Source organism: Corvus brachyrhynchos, unplaced genomic scaffold, assembly GCF_000691975.1.
Source record: "Corvus brachyrhynchos isolate BGI_N302 unplaced genomic scaffold, ASM69197v1 scaffold17, whole genome shotgun sequence".
Lineage (NCBI taxonomy): Eukaryota > Metazoa > Chordata > Aves > Passeriformes > Corvidae > Corvus > Corvus brachyrhynchos.
The window spans coordinates 13,704,922-13,731,198 of NW_008240046.1; the positions used below are offsets into that span (position 1 = coordinate 13,704,922).

A 26,277-nucleotide genomic window follows, 5' to 3' on the forward strand; every position below is an offset into this window, starting at 1 on the left:
AAGAGAAGTTGGTGTATCTGTCTCGCTGTATGCTGGTAGTTTTGGTTTCCATCCTGTCAGCAACCTGTGTGGTTGATGCACTCACATGTGCTTCAACTAGTACAAAGTACTGCCACACTACATCTACAGCAACACATATTTTGACATCGTGCTTTCTGCTCATTTAAATCTACTTTAAACAACTTGAGAGCCTTGTCACTTGGACAACCAAGGTCATGATTTTTGAAGAAGGTTCACTGCAGGCAAATCCCAAAGGGCTATATGAGTCTCTCTTTGTCTGGTCACATCAAAAGAAAGTTTTAAAAAGGGTTAATAGTCACTTTAAAATAAAAAGGAACTGTGTTCCACAACAGAAGCTCTTGTTTATGCTCCTTTGGGCTGTTCATTGTAGAAATCTAGTTGACAGAAATCGGACTGAAAAGCTTAAAAACAGCTATGCCTAGGAAAAGCTGCCTCAGAAAAAGAGAACACACGATTAACCTTTTGATATATCCTTAGCCCAGTAAATTGTAGCATTCCATAGTGCAGTAACATATTATGCAGTTCTTTCTCTGAAGTCTTACTAAAATTTATATTTCAGCATATTTCTTAATTTCTAGAATAACATAAATTTAGGTAATTTAGATTTTAAAAAATAAAATCAATAGTTCATTCTCTTGGTAAGCCCCTACCTTCCCCAATAAGGGGAGAGTTACTACCACCCTTATACAACTGATGAGTGCCCAGTTTTTAAAACTGGGGTACAGGGGCTGGCACTCCAGTATTTTGAAAGCAGACAAACCCCATCTTCAGCTGATAAAGTTTTTTCACTGTGAGAAACTTCAGGGAAATACTGCCCTGGCGAAAAGCGTGATTGACCTTGCCTCTACCAAAAACTAGATTCCTAGATATACACTCCTATAGAATCCACTATCATTGTGGTTAAATAACTGAACAAATAGTTACAGTACTTTTTCTGCTGCCAGTGCGAGGGGGAAGAAACACACCTATTTAAAATATTTGCCAACTAGATGTGGGGAAGTAGGAAGTTCTGCACTCCAATGGATGAAGGGTAAAAGGTAACACTGGTAAAGGATAAGCACAAATATTATTGGTTACAGACATCCGCAGAAACAGGCAAACTGTTTTATACATGGTAATGTATAAACACTATTCTTATTTTTCTAGTTTCCTTTCACTCCCCTTCCAATACTATACCAAACAACACACTTAATGACAGCTTACCTCTAAAGTCAAAGAAATAGTTGCCTGATTGTTGCCAATGTCTCACAGACTCTCTTTCACCTTGCAATAGACTCCTATGAAAAATGGAAAGCCAATTATTGAAGCAGAATCAATCAGAAGCGTGCTCTTTCTCACTAACAAAAAATTACAATCAGACTACATATTTTTTTAAAGTATGTAAGTGTAAGATATGTTCTCCCCTATGAGGAGAGGCAAGCAGTCCAGCCAGAGCTGCAGTATGGAAGCAGCTTCTTTGGTTTATACTCTAGTTCAGGAAAACAGGAAAAGGGGCCACTGGACAGAAAGATGAAAAAGTCTGTTGCTACTTGCTAGTTCATCCAAAACCAGTAAATATTTACCACAGGCATGGGCAAACACCCACACAGGATGCTCACAGGGAGAGGTCATGGGGTCTTCATCCTGCAGGGATTCAAGACTCAGCTGGACACAGCACTGAGCAACCCGATCTAACCAGGCCTGCTTGGAGCTGATCAAGGAGATGGATGAGGAAACCTCTGGAGGTCCCTCCACACCTAAATAATTATTCATATACAACCAGAGAATAATTTATTACTAATTCTTTTTCTAGTCATACAAGCTCTGCATTTAGGTTCACTGTACTCATGCCAGAGCAAGTAGCCTGAAGAATATGGCAGCCTTCATGATATGAATGAAAATTAATAAGTGGCACATAGCAGAAATAAGAAATTTTGGAATTTTCTGATACTAACACCGAGAGAGGTAACAGGCTCCAGGACACCTGAGATATGCTATTTTTTTGGTGATATAACAATTATTTATCATTTAATTTTTACGTATTAAAAAAGAAACAATTTTTGTTCTGTCCCATTCTACAGGACATTTCCAAGCTAGTAAAAAAGCAGATTGATTGCTTTATCAAATTTTAAGGTGTTATTAAATACCACCCCAGAGAACGTTTCCATATTTTAGGTACCCCTGTGAAAAATTTCATTTTTTTTTTTCCTCCTGTATGAATCTCTATGTAGCAGGTAGTTCTGCTGCAAAGCTTTATTCCCTGGTAGATTTTCTATTGATATATTTCCACTGTTAATCTAGACTACAAAGGCAGAGCAAAAGAAACATCTAGGAGACAATACCTTAAATTTAGCACTAACATGACAAATTTTTCTTTCCACAAAATTGAACCTGTCAGTCCACACCTGTTCATGAAGAAGGAAACAACTCAGTATTCCAGCAACTTCTATTCCAGCAACCTTTCAAAACAAAAGTCTACTCATCTCCAGTATAGGAATCATTAACATAAACTATCTCTTGATTCATGAGCATTACAGCGGGCAATTACTTTCTCCCATTCTGCACTTGCAGTTGATTTTTCCATGTTTATGTTGTTTGGATAGACAAGTAGTACTGCACATTCACCTGCAGATCCCTTCAGAAGCACACCTGACACTGCTTTGGGTTAAACACTTGCTGCAAGTACCTGTGTGGGATACTTTGTACACAGAGATCCATAAGAACATACCGCTGCTAGGACATTAATGCTAGGCATTAATGGTGCCCAAGCCATTTATCATACTACACAGGGTACTGGTAGTATTTGTAACTTGGCAAGACTGAAAAAGCAAACCTACAGTCCACAACAGCAAACACATGGCTTGCATGTGCACACTCAGTTACGAAGGATGAAAAAAACCATTTTTGCTAATGATGCATTGACAAAGCTCTTCTGTTTGTTAAATGCCATGCAGCCCACATAGCATTGATCAGTGCCATCCTCATCTGAATTGACATCATTTACATAAGACAAGTACCATGCTTCATAAAGGCCTAACTAAAATTTTAGTGCATTTTCTTGAGCAAAATGGCATGTTCTGTTTTTGTCAGCTACACATATTAAAAAGAAGGAAGCAAATTAAGACAAACTAGCAGGGAAAAAAGTAATCTTATCACTACCTTTAGAAAGTTCAGGTAGTTTCCATGCTGTATAAACTACATATGCAAATGCCAGCTTTTCTTTAATTATTTTTCTCCTAACTATATAGTTAAACCAGTCAAGAGACCCTATGATGGTAGCTGTCCTAAGGAATACATTTCAACACTTGACACAAAATACAACGCACTAGGACATTTAGCAAAAATTCAATTATATTAGAAGATATTTCAGCTAACAGAGATATTAACTTTTCCCATTTCTCTTTCCATTTTAGAACTTTATCAGCATTTTAAGGAATCAAACAGATTGTTCTTATTTTACTGTTTTTCAAAATCTAAAAACAGTTACTAAATGAGCAAAAAGATTTGCTTGCAACCCAGAATGATCCTCACATCCCAAGAACACTTCAGATAAAATAGTTCTGTCAGGAGCCTGAAAATGACTTTTTTTAGTGGTTATCATATTCTCTGATTTGCAACTTATCACTGTTTATTCTTCTTCTACCAGAAAACACCCAAACCTTGGGTCTTATCTATTAGTCTTACTGTATCATTTACTGCCACAAACATAAAACCACATAGTTGATCTACTCACACCTCTAGCTTAGAGCTACAGCTCCTTATCAGACAGCTCTATACAGCTTAAAGACTCAATGTATACAAGAGCAGTAGCCCAAATCAATTACTATGATATAAACTACTAGATTTTTCTACCTAAGAATTCCAAAACCCACTCCTCAACTTGGATACTGGTTACTCTACATTACTAAGCAATAAAAACAAGGATATTTCTTAGTTCTCCTGATCTATGTTTTCAGCAACTGATTTCTGGGAGGCCATGTGAGAGCATGTAAAGCTTGGGGTTTGGGGTTTTTTTTGTTTGCTTGGGTGTTTTGGTTTTTGCTGGGTTTTTTGTAGGGGGAGAGATAGGTGTGGGGGTTTTTCAGTTTGGTTTTTTTGAGCATTTTGTTTATTAATTAAACCTTTTCCCTTACAGATAAAAATAATGGTTTAAGCATGGCTATAGTTTTTCCATCCCATATCAACATTTTTTAATTTCTTACACTACTATTCGTAATTTGTAATCTCATTTTTTCCTATAAGTGCTTCTTTTTCATCTCTAGGGCATGTAATTTCTTTTCCTTCAATATACCTGTTCTCACAATGCATCAAAAGGAGAAGTCTAAAAGTAGTTACCTAACATGGACATACTTATTGGAAGCTGGTTTAAGCTTAGTGTGTTGTTTTAGAAGGTTAATACTGACTGGGATCAAATACAAATGTTATTTGTATTTCCTTTTACTAAAATAAAGCATCAATAAGAAGCAACCAAAAGACAAATTCCTAATTTCAAGGACTGAGATGTTAAGTATGAAGCTACATAAACTACATTCAAACTAGCAAACTACTAATTCCTATTCAATTTATGGAATTGTGCTGTATACCTCACACTATTATTCAGCAGAGGCCATTCTGCTGATCAGATATTATGCTGACATGAGCCCCATTTTAGCCTTAAATTTGTATACAAAGGAGCAAAATAAAGAGCATCTAAGCAAAAATTTTTAAAAATTGTCATTGCAAATACATTCTCCTGAAGGAATTCTGAACACACACACAAAAACCAGATTTATCTTCCACAAGCATCAGAGCACTTGACCAGGACTGGGACGATTCCTATTTCATAATTGGAAAAATCCACATGAAAGGATATTTTCATAAACTCAGCAGCAGGCATGAAAAGAATCAAAATCCATAATTACAATACCTTTACTGTATTCTACAGAGAAAATGTAATATCTTTAAATGCTAATTAACTGTTTGATTTGTAATATTAATATTGACTTCAGGTGAAACATGCTTAACTTTACCCAAATAACCAGTAAACACTGAACAAGCTGATATTTAATATTTCTTTCCACACACGTCAAAACCAAGAATGTACGAGATGCAAGAAATACAGTATCCTAAAGTTGTGTACTCTGCTTTTCAAAGCATAGACGACTTAAATAGAATTGGTTTTACATCAATCTAACATCACCCATCTCTACCTGAAAGGCCTAACGTCTGTTACCAGCTCAGTAAAAGTACAGAATAAACAAGCTGCCCAGTACATCTTGGGGCATGTTTATATCATCATGAAAACAATTTAAAATTGGAAACAATACTTATTTGCATCATCAAGATTCTATTCTTGACTTTTTTCTTATGAGTAATTATTTCTTTAAAAGCATCTTAGAATGTTTTTGAACAGCTGGTTCATTCTCTTGGTTCTTTGATATCTATATATTTGGAATTCCATACCCAGAGTTTTTCTATAGTGTCCCCATTTAACTGACCCATTTTATTTTTAAATCATCTCCTTACCAAAGAAACATGACTACCTCACATTAACTAACTACATAGTAGCAACATGTTAGGCTAGAGACTAATTATTCTAATTATCTTAGGGTTTACAGCTCAGACAGATTCTTAACTCCTGATGAAATCTGTTTTCTTGCAGCAGTACATACTGGAAACATTGCTGCTCTTAAAAAATAAGCCATACAGAATATTTTTGTGCATTTGCCATAGGCCAATAGTATTTTCTTCTGGACAATTTGATATTGCACTGTAAATTGTACACACAGCAAATGTTTCCCTCACAGATCGATTCAGTAAACAGAGACAAGAAATTTTCTGAAAGGGAAGGATTTTGCTCTAAGATCTTCCACATCATCATTTTTTTGACTTACTTGGTCAGAGAAGACAACTGGACACTTACAGCAGGTGACATATTTCATTGCTCTTCTCCTTTTGAAGGGTATAGGGCTGTCAGACCATGGGGAAGAGCAATAATGGATTTGTAACCAAGAAGTACTTTGTCTTTGGGAGACCACTCAGTAAACATTAACTACCCAGCAATGGCTAAGAGGTCTTTGTTGTCTCAGTAAAAATGAAGGTATTTTTGCTATCTGAGACTTCACTCAAGCTCTGACCTTGTGTTCTGAAGGTCAGAACCATCTGCGTGACTCAGTAGCTCTGGTCAGGTTCATGATATGGCCTCTACAGTGAATCACTGCAGGGATGTAAAACACTTTCTGGTCAAAAACGAAAGTGCTGGTGAACTGTGCTGTTTATTCTGCTGTACCATCAATTTAAACTTTATTACCTCCAATTAACAGCTGAAAATGACTACACACATATATACATACGCACATACAAAAATATGAACACGGTATGTGGCTCAAGTAACCACTTGGCTCAAGTAACCATTTAAACAATGCCACTGAATTAAACAAATCATTGTGGCATGCACTCTGGTTTCATTTTTAAACCTTTTAGTATTCATTTTCATGAAAGAAATGAAAGTAGGCTTTTACAGAATACATAAAGGATAACAAAAAGAAAGGGCACACAGCAGTCTGCTTTATTCCACACAATTGGCTAATCTTTGGTACAAAAGCGCTGTTGAGATGTTAGTCAATTCAGATACACAGCTTTCCAATAAGAAAGAAAAAAAAACTAAATCAAAAAGAGTAGTGAACAGAAGAGTTTAAGAACTGGAAACTGATAAAAAGCTCTTATAGCCAGCTATTCCACAGTCTAAGCTGCACACCCACCTTAGTTACCTGTAACCACACGTGATCATTAGCATTGTGAAATTCTGGATATAGAAACCAGAGCAGAAGTGTTTTAATGTACGGCAGCGCTAAATACACCAAAATTAAGCACTGACAGAAAATCCTGAGACGGTGTAAGAGGGCTCTTTCATAGCATAAAAAAATACTATGAATAATGGTATTATTTGTATAAAGTAAGGAATTCTCCAGATAATGAAAATAAGGCAGTTTTTTCTAAAACAACTTTGGAGGAATATGATAAAGGCACCTCTTTGACCCCCAGAAAAATATACCCGCACACACAGAAACAATTTTACCCCCGGTCCCCCTAAAAAAAATACCAAAAACAAACCAACACACCCACACACCAAAAAACCTATCACAAAGAATTTTAGTCTCTTCAAAAAGTTCTTTGAAAGACTTGCCTAGCAAAGGTAAACAGTAAAAAGGTAAAGCTAAGCACTCTGCCTGTATCACTCAACACTCTTTTCCAAACCAAAGACCTCACATTACTTTTTCTCTCACTAGATACTTTATCTTGTCACTTCTTGCATCCTCCCACCTCCTCCTGCACAAACCTTGTTTAATAGCTGATCTTTGTTGTCAAGGCATGGCTGCAATTTTAAAGGACCAAAGGCTGAAACAGGGGATATTAAGTACATTCCTCCTACTAGCTATTAAAATCTTTTCAACTGTAAGGGATTGATATCCAACACGTACTTTCACTACAACTGAAAATATATTTTAAAGTAAAATAAGACCCAGACCTGCACAGCAGAGAGAAAAATCCAGCTATTTTTTGCTCTGTGTGTCATGCATTAGATTCAGCTTTTAATCTGAGATCATCACTATCCCTAAACTTAGCCCATGCAAAACAAGAACAGAAAATAACCCAGTTGTTTCAACAGAACATTGAACATAGCTACCCAATTTTGAATTTTAAAAGTCTACTTCTTGAAGGCAGTTTTCCACTCTCTTACAATATTGTATCACTGTTTCATTGGTATTTAAAATTTGCAGTCTATTGTACGTGTGATGATTTTTTTTTTCAGTGTCAGGCTCATACATTCTGCCTTGAAATATCCATTTCTTATATTTTCTCCTCCAAGAAACAGATGGAACTCAAGTTTCTACTTGGGACCCATGGCTTTCAGCTTCACCCATTCCTCGGTACTTGCTACAGAGTGTCAACACCAGCCAAGAAAAACAATAACAACCCAACCTCCTTGAGCTTGGCTACTTCTAGGATTTCTCAATTAGAAAGTTACATATGTTTCCTTCATCTCAAAATACCTATTCTCAGGATAATATAAATTCAATTTTTTTCCACTGTCACATTGTTGAGTCTGCTCTTGATACAGACTGGCACTTTTTCAGCTCCCAATCATCTCTAAGACCTTCCTGTTTTATTCAAAACACGACACAAATCTCCTCCATAGGCCAGCTTAAGAAAATGTCAAAACTGACAGTATGACTCAAAGATTAAAAAAAGGGTGGGGGGAGGAAGTTTTCATGCCTTATTAATATATATGAAAAAAGCCCCTCTTGTAATTACTGAGTTCTGTGCAGCACAAAAGAAGAATTAAATATTGTTACACAGTCTGCTAAGCAATTTTTATATCACCAAAACTGCAACATGCTACAATAAATTTTATTTAAAGACAATTTTTTTTGACAGATAAGAAGTCAATACAGAACATTTTAAATGTTACAAATTTAAATCCAATACATCACAAAACCCACCTTTTATCAAGAATTCCTACTACGGAAATAAAATTTGTTTTACAGATTGAAACACAACCACTTAAAATGTGTAAAGTTGTACACTTCATTTGTGCACCTTTCAGCCCTTTAAATTAGACCATTTTTGTACTGCAGTCCTAATTGGCTGTTGTCAGTTTTATATATAAGCTTCCTGCTTATAATGCATTTATGTCCTTTCAAGTGGTTAAATTGGGGATCCAGTTTTACAGGACTCACACTTAAAACTGTTTAGCAATTCCCAATATTAATGATAACCTCTAGGGGGAAAAAAAAAAAAAAAAAAAAAGAAAGAAAACAACCAAAAAACCAAACCGTGAAACCTCCCTCCACAGAAGAAAAGAAACTCCAGAAAATCGAATATTTTGATGCCCCTGCCTTTATTATTTATATTGCATTATTTATAAAAACAACAACAACAAAATAGTCTCTTAAATTTCACATGCCAGATAATCAAGCAACAATAAACAAAAGAAATTACTTTCTGAGCTGTAAGATATTTCTGTCAAATCCCAAATATTTACAGAGAAAGCCTGATTTCTGTTAAATATGTTTCTTTCAGCTAAACTTAAATCACAAAACACTTGGTCAAACACATTTTTTTTTTGAGTCACAACTGTCTTTCTCCTGAGGTTGACTGAAGACTTTCCCACTTCATGAAATCAGGCTAAAGGTATCTAGGAATCTGTGCCAGATGAGCAATGAAAGCCTCCCCTTCTCCTCAAACACATATGACCCATTTATTACTACATTTCCCTCCTTTTCACCTGTAGTCAAAATGGCTTATCATTTTCTCTCTGATCAATAGGTTTAAAATGACCAAACTTTTGTCCAAGTCCTTCTTTTACCTCAGGCTCATCTTCACAAGCTCAAGCTTTCCCCCAACACCCTATGATAGTTATTTTCAACTAATTGAACTCATAAATTTTTACTTTTAACTAAAATACACAGTTGTGAAATAAAATGAAAAAGCGTATCTCTTTAAAGTTCATTTTGAAACTAGGCCTGATGTGTTTCAGTAGCAGCAAAATATGGTTGCACAACTAAATTTCCAAGAGTATTAAAACTTTTTCTTTTTTTGTCAGTTACTCTCTAAGTTTTCTGATATCGCACTGACCATGTTCTCAGTACTCACCTTCCATTAACACACTATCAGCTACTTGTAATTGGGGATTTTTCAGAGGTTTGCAAACCAAAATGTGTCAGATAAGCTTCAACCAGCATATTCAGGGAAGGAAAACAGCAGAAATGATAGGAAGAGTAAAGTGTCACCATAGTACATAAAACACTGCACCTCATATACTAATTGTCATTACAGATGGTGACACTGTGATTGGCAGGTGGCAGTGAAAAGGCACCTCCATGTTTACAGAAGATAATGGAAACGTCATAGACCATTTTGGCTGAAGATGCTGGCCAAAGCTGGTGTAAAAGCCATCACCATCATGCACTGGAAAACTTCCACCACAGTCCATGCCAATAGCTCTAGACAACTCTTTTCAGAAGCCACTGGCAAAGGGGAATTATTTGGACACACTGGGCCCCTGACTACCAAAAGTACTGTGATACAACCAGCACTGAAGTGTGAGCCAATTGGTGTGCTTTGAAAGGCAACGCATCCCTCCTGCCTTGGACACACGAGGTGCATCACCATCAAGTGTAGACCTACATGATAAATTCGACACTTGCTCTTAAAAAGGTTGTTGCTTGCTCCTTGCTTGCTAACTATAATGAAAATATTAAGATGTCAAACCTTTATTCTGTCATTCAGACATTTTTGGTATTGACAGACATTTTAGAGAGAAGGCAGTTCCTTCTTGAAGGGCTCTTCCCTTTCAATAACTTTAAAATCTAGCAAAGCACACAGAAATTTCTTTAGTATTTATCTTTGAGATAATACTTTGAGATATATTTGGTGTGCTTAAACAAGAAAAAAAACAAATCTACAGAACACCATCAAGGACTCCAATATCCTCTATGCGTTCCACTCTACACCATGCTGAACCACAAATCACTGAGCAGCATGATGTCCTGTCATAGCAATTCCCCTAATAAATATTTCTATTCCACAATATACACTGAATTTTTATTCCAATCCACAACTTATTTTTATTTCTGTTATTTCCTTGTCACTATTATGCAACCTTTTAAGTATCACTTTTAATGTTTACAACCTTCACACTTGTGTATTTAGAAACATTCATCTCTTTTCATAATCTATCTTAAGATTTGAAGTTTTTCTTCTTAGCCTAACTATTTACTGTAATAGAGAAACAAGACCCAATCTGGCACTGAATTTCACGCAATTATCTTCCCCATATTGGACCCGATTAGCTGGTAATTCTAATAATTTCTATGTTCCCTTCTTTCTGAAAATTTTCAGTATAATGCCACTGCTTATGCATTTCACACTTTACAATAAAATTTAGATAAAAAATCTGTAGAATAAATACTATAGTGTTCTTGAGATATTCCTAATGAGTATCTGCTTAATTCATATGTGCCAGGCACAAACAAAATCTTGGAATTCTAAAGAAAATATGGCAAAAGTTTCTGAATTTCATGGAAAGACCCCATAACTTACAAGGTGAAAAAGATAACACAAGGTCAAAAGACAGCAACAGAAAACTGTGATTTTTGCGTGCACATGATTGAAATATCTATAAAATTAAGAACTGCATGTCAGATACCCTTTATCAACAGGAAAATTTAGAAATGGTAATAAAAGCAGTCACTATGATTTTTTAAGTCACTGAAGGACTACCCACAATAGTACGGTACACAAAGACCAAGAATAATCTCATATCAACAGTTTATTAATACAGTACTCCAGTCTAAAGAAATATATAAATATGTGAATTACTTACACAAAGTACAGGGAACAACTATTTGCTCATTAGGGGAATCAAGCAGTGATGTATTTTGTAAGTACCAAAAATAATATACATCTAAGTGCTGGAGTCAATTGATGATTCAAACAATGTGTTTTCATGCAAAAAACCCCAAAAAGTAGCAGAGCGGAATATTGGAAAAATAATGCTGTTCTAATATATTCATACTAAGTTATATTATTCAAAGAAACTTGTGATAAAAAAGGTATTCTAAAATGTGTCTCTTTTACCTGATCATTCTTATTTTCATAAAAGTCAGTACTTTGTTTACTCACTGCTCAAGTGCTAATCAGGGAGGAGAACTTTCACCTCTTGCTGAAACAATCACTAATAATACCTTCTGTTGGCAAATTCAGCAATGTGACTATTTTGAACACACAGTCTAAGCAGGTCTCACTATTTTTGTGCTGTTCCTTTCACTCCTAATTGAGCCAGGTCCTGTGACCCACTTTCAACAGTATTGAGGACTCTAGTAAAAAACAATGTCAAGTTGTAAAAGTTGACAGTTGGAATCATCAGAAAAGGCCAAACCAACCAACCACACACACACAAAATCCATAGTTTTATATGCTTGAAAAAGATAACAAGAAATTTATTTGTTTGGATTTTGATATCAGCAGTTCTGAACTACATTTAGAAAACGAGACTCAAAGTTTATTCATTTATTGACAATGCTTTCAGAGTGAGAACTTGGTATAACAGAATGACATTGATGCAGTCCAGGGAAGTCTGTTCTATGTGTTAAAGGAAGTATTTTTAATTCTAACAATGCACTGTCATGCCATGTATACACAATGAAATTTTCACCCTGATATTAGATCTATACTCACACCCTTTAAGCATGAACATATTTTTAAAATACTGTTCTTTCTTTAGTTCTTTTACACAAAGATCAAAGATGTCTACAACATCCTTCTGTGAATCAGAAATCCAAAACACCTTTGCAATATTCTTCAGTTTTTATTGCAAGAAGGCGCAACACTTGAATTCAGTAAAATCCAGGACCGTGCACTACTGACCTGCTGAGGTTTTGGTTCAACTTGGCTGTACATTGCAAGTGGGTTTGACTGAGCAGGCATTATGTAAATGGATGGACTTAAATAAAAGGCAGCCCTCATGTATTAATCCAAGGCCTGGGGTGCTTTCAGAGTAGGCTGGAGACAATCCCAGACACCTGGCTTTTGAAAGACCACCGAGGGAATATGCAAGGGGAGTGGGGGAGCGAAGGTCAGTAAAAGCAGCCTGAAATAAAGTTTAACTAAATTCAAGCCTATTTTAAAGCATCTGGGTCAGCAGCCTTGAAAGTTTCTTTATAGTTATCAGATGCTGAAATATGCTTTTCTATCTTAAGGATACAAAATGCTTTCCAAAGCAATTCACATTACATGCTTCAGGATTCAGCAAGAAGTACTACCCAGAAACAAGATGTTTTTAACTATAGGTTCAGAATGCATTTTGCCTTGGCAGCTTCAACATTTACAGTCTCTCTGGAAAAGTGTCAAAAGCAACTGTGCCATTCAAATTGGGGAGATGCAAATCTGAGGAGCACAAACTTGGCTATCAGAGGAAAAGCTACTGCTCTATAATCATGAACAACCAGGGGTTTAAGCTAGACTGGGCAAATGAAAAACCATCAATATAATCAGCTATCCAATACTCTGTTTCATCAACTGTCTCTTCTGTCTTCCCACACTACAGCCTAAAGTAGGTTCTCCAGAAACTGTCTATAAAAAAAGAATTCAAGAGAAAATCAGTTCCATCTTTTTTTTTCTTCCCTTTTGACTGTTTGTTTTCTTTGTAATGGGGTTTTTAGATGCTTTTCTTGAAACTCAGTAAGTAGGAGCAGACAGAACATTCGCCTTTTCTTCTTTCCATGATTTTCTTTGTCTCAAATTTATTATATAGTCTCCCTACCTATATGCTTCTCCATGTTACTTCCCTTCCATGGAATTGGTTTTCAGTTACCTACCCCTTTTTGATAAATTCCTAACTCCCCTTTTATCCCAATCCTTGTGCTGTTATCCTCTCACTTAGCTTCCCACACAATCTCCATCTGATGCAGACATTTGCTTGCCTGCTAGGTTCTGCCCTCTGGCAGCTCTGGGGAAGCAGCCAGTGGCCATACGTGTCAGCTCGTGACCAACAAGCCATCCAGCACCCTGGCAGCTCCGCATCCATCACAGCATCTGCTGCCTCCCAAACTGCTGACCCAAAGCCAATGACTCTAAAACCAAAGGAAGGATAAGTGAGAAGCTACTGTGAGGAGAGGATGTAGACGTCATTAAAACAGAGCTTTTGGAAACCTATCAGGACGGTCTGATGCATCGCCATCCATCAACTCCTAGCTTGCTATGGGAAAAGGGTGCCACCTGGTGCCCATTCCTTCTTCCTCTAGCAAGTTACTTAACCTGCTCTTCCGCTTTTTCTGTCCATTGTTCTCCAGAAGTGTACCTAATTTTCTACTATGAGTCCACGAGATTTAACATATTCCTATAATCTCCTAATCTCATGCAAGTTTTAACAGACCTTGAAACATTTTCCAATTTATTATAAACTGAAAGGAACAACAAAAATGCAAGTAATGTCCCAAACCCAACCCATACATATGAGCAAGTCACCAAGTAGGAAATGTCTATTTTCCTTACCCAACAGGGATCCCATATAAATCAACCTAATACTTCTTGCTCAGTAATTAATTACACAGTAGGCCAGGATCCTCAAAGGATAGGACAAGAGGAAATAAAAATCACTAGATCTTTGCTCTAGAAAACCTACTTAAAAAATTAAGGATTTTTCCCATTATTTTGCTCTTGATCTCTACTACACTACACCCAGCTAAACAGCCATTTTATTTGCCATGGTGCTACTCACAGCTACCCCAACACAAAGTAAAGATAGGTATATTCTGATTCTTTAAGGTAGATATTTAATAATTTCTTGTCTGTACAGGATGCTTAAACTACATAAAATATAAGGATCATACTGAGTCTAAAGTACAGTTTGTCACTGTTTAGCAAATGAAAAAGTCACAATTTTTTTTCTTTTCTTTTTTTTTTCCCTATGTGTGTGTGCATATCTGCAGTGAATAAAAACCCTAAAGGGAGCGCCCTAAGCGGCTGAAAGACCCTCTGAGACTGTCTCTGAGTTGGGAAAGAGATACTTCCCCTCATATTTGCCCTTTTCTTATTTAAAGCACCCAGCTGAAATTCAGCTTTATGAGATGTGAATGCCTTCTATTATTCTAGATTTTCACATTTCTGCTTTCCTTGTCAGCTCAGTGGCTGCAGCCTAGAAAATGCACACAGGCTCCAACAATTGGCAACTTTCATCTTCTGAAACTGTTTAGTACTAAATACAATATTCATATGTCTGGGTGAAACACAGTTAAAGGAACAAAAATAAAACCCTCCCTATTACTTATTGCAAAATGGAATTCATACTTCATTTGTCACACTGAATTGAATCACTTTTTATTTTAGGAGTCCTTTCAATTTAAAGACAAAACACTTCCAAGTATTTATTTGCACTTGGACTAGTTTTTGATGTAGAGCAGCTGGATATTTTTTGCCGTTTCTGTATCCATCTTCTAACTGCAACATCTTGAGTGATAATGGGAATATATTTGACTTGTTTTTATTATTACATTTGGGTTGCAAATTAACTTCAACCCATTGATGCCTAAAGAGTGCTGTTTTAAAACAAGTTTTAAAGTAGACTAGAAGCAAAAAGTAAATACTTATATACGCCACTTTATTATCAGGAAGATTATTTTCCCTTTTGTTTTGATAACTCAAATATTTTTAGATTAGTTTCATATGTGAAGGAAAAAAAAGGGAAACCACCAAGAAAAGTTGTATTTTCCATACTCTTAGCCTAGAGATTAACTTACTGTTATTAGAGCTTACAACAGCCTTTCACTGAGGCCCCAGTATAGTGCTATTTAACAAGTGGGCATGTGCAAATAAAATATTTTCAAGTTGCTACACAACTGTGTTCTATGTTTTAAGCTTTTAATTCTGTGAAGCAAAAAGTAAATACTATTATACGCCACTTATTATCAGGAAGATTTATTTTCCCTTTTGTTTTGAAAACCCAAATATTTTTAGATTAGTTTCATATGTGAAGGAAAAAAAAGGGAAACCACCAAGAAAAGTTGTATTTTCCATACTCTTAGCCTAGAGATTAACTTACTGTTATTAGAGCTTACAACAGCCTTTCACTGAGGCCCCAGTATAGTGCTATTTAACAAGTGGGCATGTGCAAATAAAATATTTTCAAGTTGCTACACAACTGTGTTCTATGTTTTAAGCTTTTAATTCTGTATTAGGCACATATTCACACTTATACATTTAGTACTGAGCTCTATAATTACATGATACCTGCACGCGTAAGTATTTATACACACGCCATTATGCATGCAATAATACTACAACAAATACCTCCTTGTTCTTGTAAGATACTTTAGAAATATGTCAGATAATATGAGTACAATTGTTCTGAAAAACCCCCCTGAAACAGAATTAAGCACTGTACCCTAACCATTGCTGTAAAATAGAAACCCTGGAAGGGAAAGTGACAAGTTAACTCACATGATATGCCTGCTAAATTTAACAGAAATATCTGCATTTTTTGAGTTTTATAGGGCAGGTAATTGGAAAAGCAGAGAAGTAACTGAAAATCCTATTCCTTAAAGATGAGGCAATTTCTTCCTTGGCTAAAGTACATATTCCTTTTTAGATGTAAATGTTTGAGTACCTCTTTTCGAGTTGTGAAGTCATTTATCCCTCCCAATCAGACCACAGAATTTCAAAAAGACAAATATCCATCAAGTAAAAGGCTGTTGACTGTTCAATTCCTTAAAAAGTGCCATTCTCTATGCTCTGATTAGTCATAATTTCCTGACCTATACGCTGATGAAATGATGAGCAGAAAACAAGATGAGCCCTTTTATGGAGGAAACATAGAAGAACCTTAAAATTAATAATATAGGTGAAATTTGATTTAGAACAACATTACTAGCAAGCAAGATTGTAAACCACTGCTAGCAAAAAATAAGCTGGTTAGACTGGCAGTGAGAACAGAAGCTCTGCTCCCCATCACTCCACTGCAGCTAATAACATGCCAAACCCTGCATTTATCTCTTGCTTTAATGCTGTTCCCATAAGGAAATCCATAGGAAGAACTGACAGAAGACTCCTTGGCACGGCAACTTCTTTAGAAATGGCAGCCAGCCACATCCAAAAGATAGAAGGCACAAGATATTACTCAAAAATACTCATGAATCATTATAATACTCTTTAATAGGCAGTAACATTTGTGTTTAAATTACGAGATTTACTATATAAGCGTTTGTTAAAACTGAAGTACTACTATTTTCACACAAACAGTTCCCATTTATATCTTACAAAAGCTAGACCTTTCAAATTAACTTTAAAATAAAAATTCTAAAAAGCTAAAAATCAAACCAGCAAATACTAAGCTCACCAAGAAAACAGAGATCACTGATTTTTTCCAAATCATATAGAAATCCCAAGTCCAACATAAAACATTTTAATATATCTTCTCAATGCAATATATAACAAGCATCAGTGAAAACACTGCTTCAGTTTCCTAAAGATTTACACAGTCTGTAATATGGTTGACTGATAAGATTCTATTAGTTACTGATTGAATACTTCTAAGAGGGTTTCTTTTTTTTAACTTGGAATAAGACCAAAATGCTTGCAGATTTCAGATTGCTATTAGACAAAATAATTATATGCTAAACTAATTACAACTAAAGCAAAACCTGACTTACAACTAATTAAATTTTATTGCATGAAAATAAAGCATAGTCCTTACTTAACACAGGGCACAGCTATAAATGTTTACGAACTCACCAGTCTGTGTATTTATTTCCAGTAGAACTCCTAGATCACACTGACAAAGTTGGAATGTGGCATGATTTGGACACCAAATAGCTCACTTAATAAAGACATGCATATACAAGACAATAAAAATCAGATCAACATTCCTAAAATTGTTGCTTATATTACTAAGAAGCAATTCTAAATGAGAAATTCTCCATTAACATCCTATTTCATTTTCATGTAGTTCTTCATCACAGTTTTACAACATGGATCAGGTTTAAATTTCAGGGGTAGATAAGTAACTTATGAGCTTAAGTTCAATTATCAAGGCTTAGAGCTAGATCTTTTTAAAAAGCCTATTCAGACCTATAAAAATGCTGACAGGCAGCTTCCACTGAATATGAAGCTAAATATTTCAGTTTAAAATCCCATTATTTGACCAGCTACTATTTGGCAACAGTATTTTAAACTTTAGCAGAACATTACCATGCTTGTACAAGCCTAAGTAAATAATCAGTGCTTTACCAGAACAGAGCAAAGCAAGAGGATGTAGACATCAAGAAGGAAGGGTGAATATAATCTCAAAGAGCAGAGAAAACAGAGGTGGAAAGAACCAGCTGAAACCACCACACAGCAAAGTTAAGCAGGAACAGACTACAGCTTTCCTCTGGTTTTACTGACCCTTTCCAGAATGTTGAAAACTGTTGTTCTCTTGTTACTATTACCAAGCTGTTTCTGCTGAGTCCACACCTCTGCTAATTTTTTCCTGCCCTTCTCCCCTTAGGAGCCAAGGGTACTAACACCATACCATTGGCTCAGGTGCTTGCTGGTCTTCTCACAAAACCCTGTAATTTTCAACAAATGCTTCACAATTCAGAGATGTTCTTAACATAAAGATTTCATTAAAGAATAATAATTACAAAGCAGCAAATATCCTTCAAAAAGATAAAGATGATCTCAAAGGTTCAAAACCTAAAGGCAAACTAAACTGTCGTGTGTTCCATGTGTAAAATGGTTGAAACTGTCCACCCCTTCAAATCATGCATATCTAAAATCAGCTTCCCACCATAAATATCTTTTATAAAAGTACCTTGCCATCCCCCCGTCATGTAAAACATCTCATCAGACTGCTCAAACAGAAAACAGAAGGGGACAGTGAAGGGAATGGGCTAGCATTTAAGCAATTTTATGAACAACATAATTAACACTGGTTTGCAAAGATATCTCTAGTCTTTCCTTCTCTCTCCACACAGCTCATGCTGTAGGACACTGTTTCTCCTCTCCACCAAGCCACCTGGACTCGCACATTATTGAAACTCAATGCCTTTGGAATCTTCTTCTGACTCTCAGTTTATTTGAGAGTGACTAACCGGTTCAGAATTATCACAGTGGCACTGGTACACATATGGCATGACTGTGTATAAACTGTTTCTTTAGAAAACCAAGCAAAAACCTTGAAAAACTATTCAAATAATTAAAAGCAATAATAAAGCACACAAATAAAGAAAAGAGAGTAAATATTTGAAAAGCAAAACATAATATAGAATGAAAAAAACCCCAAACAACAAGGAATAGGGAAAAAAAACACAACAGAAAAATATGAGAAGAAAAGCAATCACGTAAGTGCTTCAGTTACACCTATGCGTTCTACATGCATATGCTTCTCATGTTTTATCACATTTCACTGAAAAACATGCTGGTTTTGTCTGAGCAGGAGAAAGGCAGCTAACTATTGAATAAGCAGGGAAGTTAATAAAGCAGATATTCTGAAACTATTTTATTCATCAATGCAGTTGCATAACAATCTTTTAAATATAACCATGATCCCCTCCCTATTGAAGATTTTCATCAACTTGGTACAACTTAACTTATTTGCAACAGTCAGAAACCACAAGGGGCTTGCTACCTTAACTTCAATTTCCTAGAAAATGTTTACTTTCTTCCAGATGGCAAGATTAAATTACATAAACACTGTCAGCAAGTTGAATCCTCAAATGTATTCATTTCCAACACAGAAGCTTCAAAACCACCTATAATTTTGTTACTGATGTTTGGAAACAGCTGTAGCTGACATGGCTGTGTGTTGTACATGTCAGCGTTAAAGGATTAAATATTCTTAACCCCCGATGGAACAAACTGCTCTATTAGCAAGACACAGTGTAAGGTACATCTGAGACCAGGGCTACAATAGGAATATCTTATTAGTTCACTGATAAACAAAAGAAGTCAAAGATAATGTATTTGGCCTTTCTCTGGAGAAATGCTGGGGGGAAGGCTGGAATTTAACTATACTGGTATTTTTAAATACCACATGGTTTGTGGGACATATTAAGCTTACTCTCTAGCTACAAAAAATTTTTTTGGATAATTTAGTTTTTATTAATTTCTTAAAATATTTTTTAAATAATGTCATGCAATTCTACAATCAGAAAAAAATAAAAGAAACTTTTATGTTCCAGTTTTGTGTGTGCTTATGTAAAACCAAATTATACAAATGATGTATCACCTGAGTAAATCCAAGTGTCTACTTCTGAACAGTCTTCCTTGGGAAGGGTCCTTGATATGACTGAATGCTCCACGTACAAGACTGAAATCAAAACTGTGCTGATGTCTTCACGTAAGTCAGATAGGTCAAAGGCCAGCAATCAACTGCAAAGCTGCGGACTTCAGTTTTCTTGTTACAGGACTGATGAATGGAGCAACAGCTTATGACCAACCGGAAAAGCTCTAAGCATTCTGATAAAGCCAGGAAGGAAACTACACACACTGTACACACTTTATGCTCACTGAGCACATATAAAAGTCTCAAAGCCCTGTTCTATACCCATTCCTGACCCTCGTATTTCATGGCATTTTCACGCTAAGGTGAGAAGGAGAGTACATTTGTAAGTAATGTTGCAATTTCCTTGCCTACACTAGTTTAAGAGAACCTCCTTTATAAAAAGTGCGGGATCCTAAATTGTCCACACCAATGGGAGGCTTCTCTCCAGCTTCAATGGGAGCAGAGGGAGGTCCCATTTCTGTAGAAAAAAATGGAAAGCAGAAGAAAAAACTGCATACAAGCAACACGATTTCTGGTACCTTATTGGAAATTTTGTGAACCCTTGCAAAAGAATGAGATGATAAATTAGGGCTGTCCCAGAGAGTTCAGCATTTCAGCAGATCGCATGGAGAGCTTGAAGTAATACCAGAGATATTTCCCCCTTGCAGACAACATAGCATTTTTTTCTCTTAAATATTTGCTGAGGTACATTTTAAATTCAACATATTTTTTCATTAGACTTTCAGGTCTTCCCCTTTTCCCTTCATTTTCAACTCAGTTTTGGCTATTGAAAGAAAAGCTCTCCTGTTTGTCTGCTTCTATCCTCCACTAAGTACTTCCAACCCCTTTCAGAGAGCTGCATAATAGGGAGGAGTAAGAGACTCATCTTTTTCCCCATTTGAACTCCACAGGCATTGCCAATCCACTTAATTCCAAAACTAAATGAGATTTAAGATTTCACTTCCTCACTTTAACACATGGAAGATCCAGGTTGTTCCTTTTGTCCCATCAATTTAGGGTATGCTTTGGCAGCAGAGACACTGAAAGCCGTGTTCTGGGGCATTGAAATGAACATCGGCAGGAACAGACTGTTCCATCAATTTTGCTACCACTTTCCCACAGACGCAAGCTGTTCAGTGCCCTGCCATTGGGAGAAAGTTGTCCTATGGCAAAATACTATATACAGTATAATCACCATGATAAAAACCCCCTGATCTTACTTGAAATTTTAGGGGTTTTTGCACATCTGACACATCACACCCCAACTGTGATGCACAGTAACAGTTTGGAGGAAGAAACAGAATAGCAAAATGGTGGAACAGGTATCTGTAAAATTATTCCTTTTCCTTGTATATGTTTACATACTTAGTTGCATGCTACATGAATAAGTAAAACATTTTTTTAGTGACATAATACTCTAAAAATAATAGGCTGATGAATTACAAAGACTAGCTTTGTTTCTTTTCAAATCCAATATAACCCTATATCTCATGTATTTCTGCAATCTAAGGTAAAAAACGACGTTTGCACAAAGTATTTTGAAACAGAAAAATGTAGACTCTGCAGAAGGCACAGGCAACCTGATTTACAAAGAAAACAACAAATAAAATGACCCTTGTATCAAAGTTAGAGCAGATGCACAATTGCAAGGTCACTCTCGGATCGCTATTCAGACTAGGTCAGCTTTTGAAGACATATTACTCCAAGCACACTTGCTGCCATGACACAGACCCCACAGGCACGAGCTTACCTTCACACGAGACAGCTTAACTAAAATGTCTGTATTGCTTAGGAAGGACACAGTATCCTGCACTGACACCCCAGTACTTACATATCTATGCAACGTCAATTTCAGTTGGCACAGAGTCTCACATTCAGACTTTTGCTTTACCGGGTCATCTAGCCAAACACCGAGTCCTCACCTCAGGAGGAAATCTTATGGTTTCACTAAAATCATGGGGACTGAGCTGCATCATTATGATTCACATGGATGTCAGCAGATTCAATTATCTCAAATCGCAAATCTGGTAAAGTAAGTCTGTAAAGCCATCCAATATAATTGCTTGGCATCAGTACCAGAATTGTATGACTTCTCCTCCTACCCACTGCATTTGTTAACCCCACAGCAACTGAACAAGCTTTAATCTCTCTCCTGAACACACCCACTCCTTGTTGAATAGCAGTGAGGAACTCCGGCCCTTGGAAGTTCATTGTGCAGAGCACAAAGCCCCTCTAGGCAAAGTCTTTCTAGGCAAAGTCTGCAACAAGAAATAACAACAACAGCTAAATGGGATCACTAGGTATCATGTGTTTTCAAGGAAAAAAAGTATTACATTAAGTATTTCGGTAATGCTAAACACTAAAAAAACCTCTAGTCAGACAGATGTTTTGTACACCACTTCAAAATAAGAGGGGCATGTGGAGATGAGAAAGCTGCTAAAAATGACACTAAAAAGTGGAGAAAATAATAAAGATTTAAATCAAACTGACACTAAGTCAGAGTAGCCTACAAAAGTTAAACTGGAAGAGCCAGAAAATAATCTCACCATCCTTATGGTCAAATCAAAGCCAGCCATCTCAGTCCACAAATTGCTAATGATGAGCTGACAGTAAAAGAAAGGACATCTCTTAGAACAGAAATTCGATGTTTTCTTTTCTGGAGGACAATGCATTAATTCCAGTGCCTTCTGAACAACAACCCGCGGACCAAGCAACAGGCAAAGATGCAGTTCATGATTCACAGTTCACTATGGGCAAATGATTCTCTTTATAAGAACAGCTTAAAAAAAATCCTACTTCCCTAACCTTACTTTCCAGGTTGATCCAAGGACATTGCATAACTGAATCAGAGGAAGGGTGATGGATGAAACATTCTCTCTTTTCAAGTCCTTTATCTCACAAAGCACAGGAGACTTTGGAGTCTAAGTGTTTTACAAACTGAATCAGTATGCCCTTTTCATCTCTGTCATCATCTGAGGACTTTCTAAACATACAATGAAAACGGGAGACTTTGGAGTCTAAGTGTTTTACATACTGAATCAGTATGCCCTTTTCATCTCTGTCGTCATCTGAGGACTTTCTAAACATACAATGAAAACATCACCTGATTGGGAATTCTCTAAAGATGTTTACCCCCTTTGGAATAATAATCCTGTCTGGGGAGCTGCATCCTCCACCCCCAGACTTTTCAACAGATGCAGAATACAGACTTGAAGAGGCTGAGCACTGCAGACAATCTTCCTCCTGCTCCAGGGGAGAACCACTCATTCAACCAGGAGTTCAGCCACCTCCATCCAGCCTCCTTCAACCCAGCACAGCTGAGCTCACACTGTTTGAAACCAGGTTAACATTAACTACTCTGGTGTGCAAACTGGTAAGGGTAAAAACACATTAGGTCTCAACAATATGCACCAGACTAGAACACCTCTTAGCCTGGGTTCATGAGAAGAAACAGAAAAATGCCAGATTTATCATTGTTTAGTCTTCTTTTGAAAAAGTAACTTGGACTGGTTCATGGGTAGAACACACTGTTCTGTGTCACCATATTTTCTTTCAATGCTCCCTTACAGAGAAGCATGGTCAAGCTCCAAATATTGTCAGTATCTTTACCTTTTGATTACTTCTTTCTCACCTCTGAGAAAACGTCAAAATTCTCTTAATTAGCAACTATACATATAGAAGGAAGCTTGTGATCCAGAAAGGTAACCCAAGTCATATAAGGTCTTTACCAGACTATAGGATTTGGTAAAACATCGTCATATTGCTGTTAATGCATATTTTTATACTCTTGAGGGAATGGAGTAAGATAATTTTCTACTCATTTTAACTGTGATCTATACAAATCTGTGAAGTCAATTACCTAATAACAGTTCTGTAACACCAAAACAACAGACTTCTATTACCCAAGTTAAAGGACATGAGCATGAGTGTCTAGATATAAAACATTTCTCCTCAATGACTTCTTCGTCTTTGATTCATAGCTTTAAAGGGTAAGATGCAGCTAAGGAAAAAAAGTGGCAAATCTGCATTCACAAGGCACACTGTACACCATCATGGGAATATTTTTCAGACTAATTTAAGGCCATGCCTGTGCTACCATGGACACTTTAGAACAATCACTGTTTTCACTGATGGCAGCAGTAAGAAATTGATAGTATTAAAACGTGAGCTGCTGAGGCTGTCACCTAAAAATATTAAAAACATGGTTAGTCAGCACCTTGTTTCTTTGTATATAGCCAGCAAAGTTTTGCAAAAAAATTTAATCACACTGCAACTAGGAAGCAACAACAGTGACGATTTTCAAACAAAAGGAATGGAGTGAGAATGTCTTCCCCTTTGAAGCATGGCCATATTTGAGGATGGGTAACTCAAAACCACAGCTTGACACACTACCTTCATTTTATACAGAAGTATATGCTTCCAGAAAACTGTAAGACAAATTAATGCACCTAGTCAAAATTAAGGGCAAACCAAAAATAAGCCTATAAAGAACATGAACCATCATCCATACCACCTAAGGAGTAGTTAGGTTATATGAGGGCCCTGTTCTTAAGTTCTTCTGGTCCTACAAGCAAATTGTCTTTCATTGCCTCAGTGCTCAGGTCTGTAAAATAAGGGTAAACTCCACAGGTTTTATGACACATAATAAACTCCACTGGTAACTTTTACTCATGAAAACTGAAAAAGATTTGGAGTGTCAGTTGTGTTTCAACCTGTACTGACAGCAGTTGTTCTGTTCTTACTGGGGGGACAAGCATGCAAGTGATTAGAGGGCAGGCTCAGGTACCCATGCAAACAGGAATAATCTGCTGAATTACATCAAAAACACTGTGCCACTTACAGCATGAGAAATAAAGAATTTTTTAATCTATTATATTTAATTTCAGAACTGTTTGCTGCATTATTTTCATTTTATATTTCTCCCTTTTGCATGTACAAAACTAGTCCTGTGCAGACCACAAACTGACCCAAAGGCCAAATTGGCAATTGTATCTCCAGAGAAAAACAAAGTCTAATCCAAAAAGGCACACATGCCTTTGGCTTCAAACTGGGGATAGGAAAGTGGTAACAACTGTTATAAGCAGAAAGTGGTCATGTTTTTCCATCCTAGTTTTTTTAGTATCTATGCATTCACGTTGTAGATACATGCTTTAATACCAATTTATCTCTTTTAAAAGTGCATTTCCAGCCCTCTTAGCAATTTCTTATTCCCAGCTTCAGCTACTGATTCCTTCCTCTTGTGTGCCAGCACTAGCAACTGTACTGTGGCACCAAGAGACACTTGGCAAATGGAGCTAGCAAAGACTAACTCGAAAAAAGGAAAAGGAAAATTAACTTCAGGGGAAAAAAATATTTATGTGTATAAATATACATATATGTATCTATGTGTCTCTTTAAGACAGAAAAATTCTGGCTCAGCCCAAAGGCATACCAACACTCGTGTCAGCACCAGGAATGAAGGAAAAGGACACTTCTGGCTGATTAAAAGAAGCTGTAAGTTTTCCTATTCTCAGATGCATGCCCTAAGCATCAGGCTGCAATGACATATCCCCCCTTCTTTGCCCTCTTCTGATCCAATGAATCTTTAAGTTGTTCATGGGTAACAGAACAGCCCCAACAGGAAAAATAAAAGCATCAGCATCATAACCTATAGCTAAGTGATGATGACCTTCTCCAGGAAAAAAACAGGAACTGAATTGTGCTGCCTCAAAACACAGCAAGGCTGCGCAAGGCACAACCATAACTCCATCACAGAATGCAGAATTACCTGCTGTCACATCAGCTGGTACTAAAGGGAAGGGTTAAAGTGTGAAAACCCCTATGATCCCTTATATATCCATGTCTGGAAAGAGGAATAGGTGGGCAAAGGGAAAAACCATATAAATAGCTGCATCTCCTCTCTTGCAGGTTTGTTTCTCAGACAAAGCAATCAATTCCAGGTTAGTCTTCCCTTGAAAAAGGCACAAACCACCAACACAGGCATTGATAGCACTGACATTACTGACAATATCTGGTATTTCAAAAAATTCAAATACAAAAGTACATGGGCTAAAGAAAACAGCCCCGTTATAACTTCTGTAAACAAGTGGCAATTGTTGTGACATCTCTTCTGCTGCTGGAGAATTAATGCAATTGGAATACAGAGCAAGGGAAGCATAGAATCATAGAATGGCTTGGGTGGGAAGGAAATTTACAGAACTTCTAGTTCCAACCCCACAGGGACACCTTCCGCTAGACCCGGTTGTTCAGAGCTGCATCATCCAGACTGGCCCTAAACACTTCCAGGGATGGGGCATCCACAACTTCCCTAGGCAACCTGTTCCAGTGCCTCGCCACCACAGTAAAAAATTTCTTCCTATCGTCCAGTCTAAACCTACTCTCTTTCAGTTTGAAGCCATTCCCACTAGTCCTGTCACTATATACGCTTGTAAAAAGTCCCTCTCCTCAACTGTCTTGCAAGATCCCTTCAGGTACTGGAAGGTGGCAATTAGGTC

General features: G+C 36.7%; 1 protein-coding gene across 1 annotated transcript in view; it reads right to left on the bottom strand.

Annotated features, from left to right (window-relative positions):
* TENM3 (teneurin transmembrane protein 3) overlaps positions 1 to 26,277 on the bottom strand; it is a 1,268,339-nt gene that overhangs the window by 377,584 nt on the left and 864,478 nt on the right. The window contains exon 9 of the mRNA XM_017744521.1: positions 1,225 to 1,298. The gene's annotated coding sequence lies outside the window, so the exon portion shown is untranslated. The remainder of the gene's footprint in view (positions 1 to 1,224; positions 1,299 to 26,277) is intronic.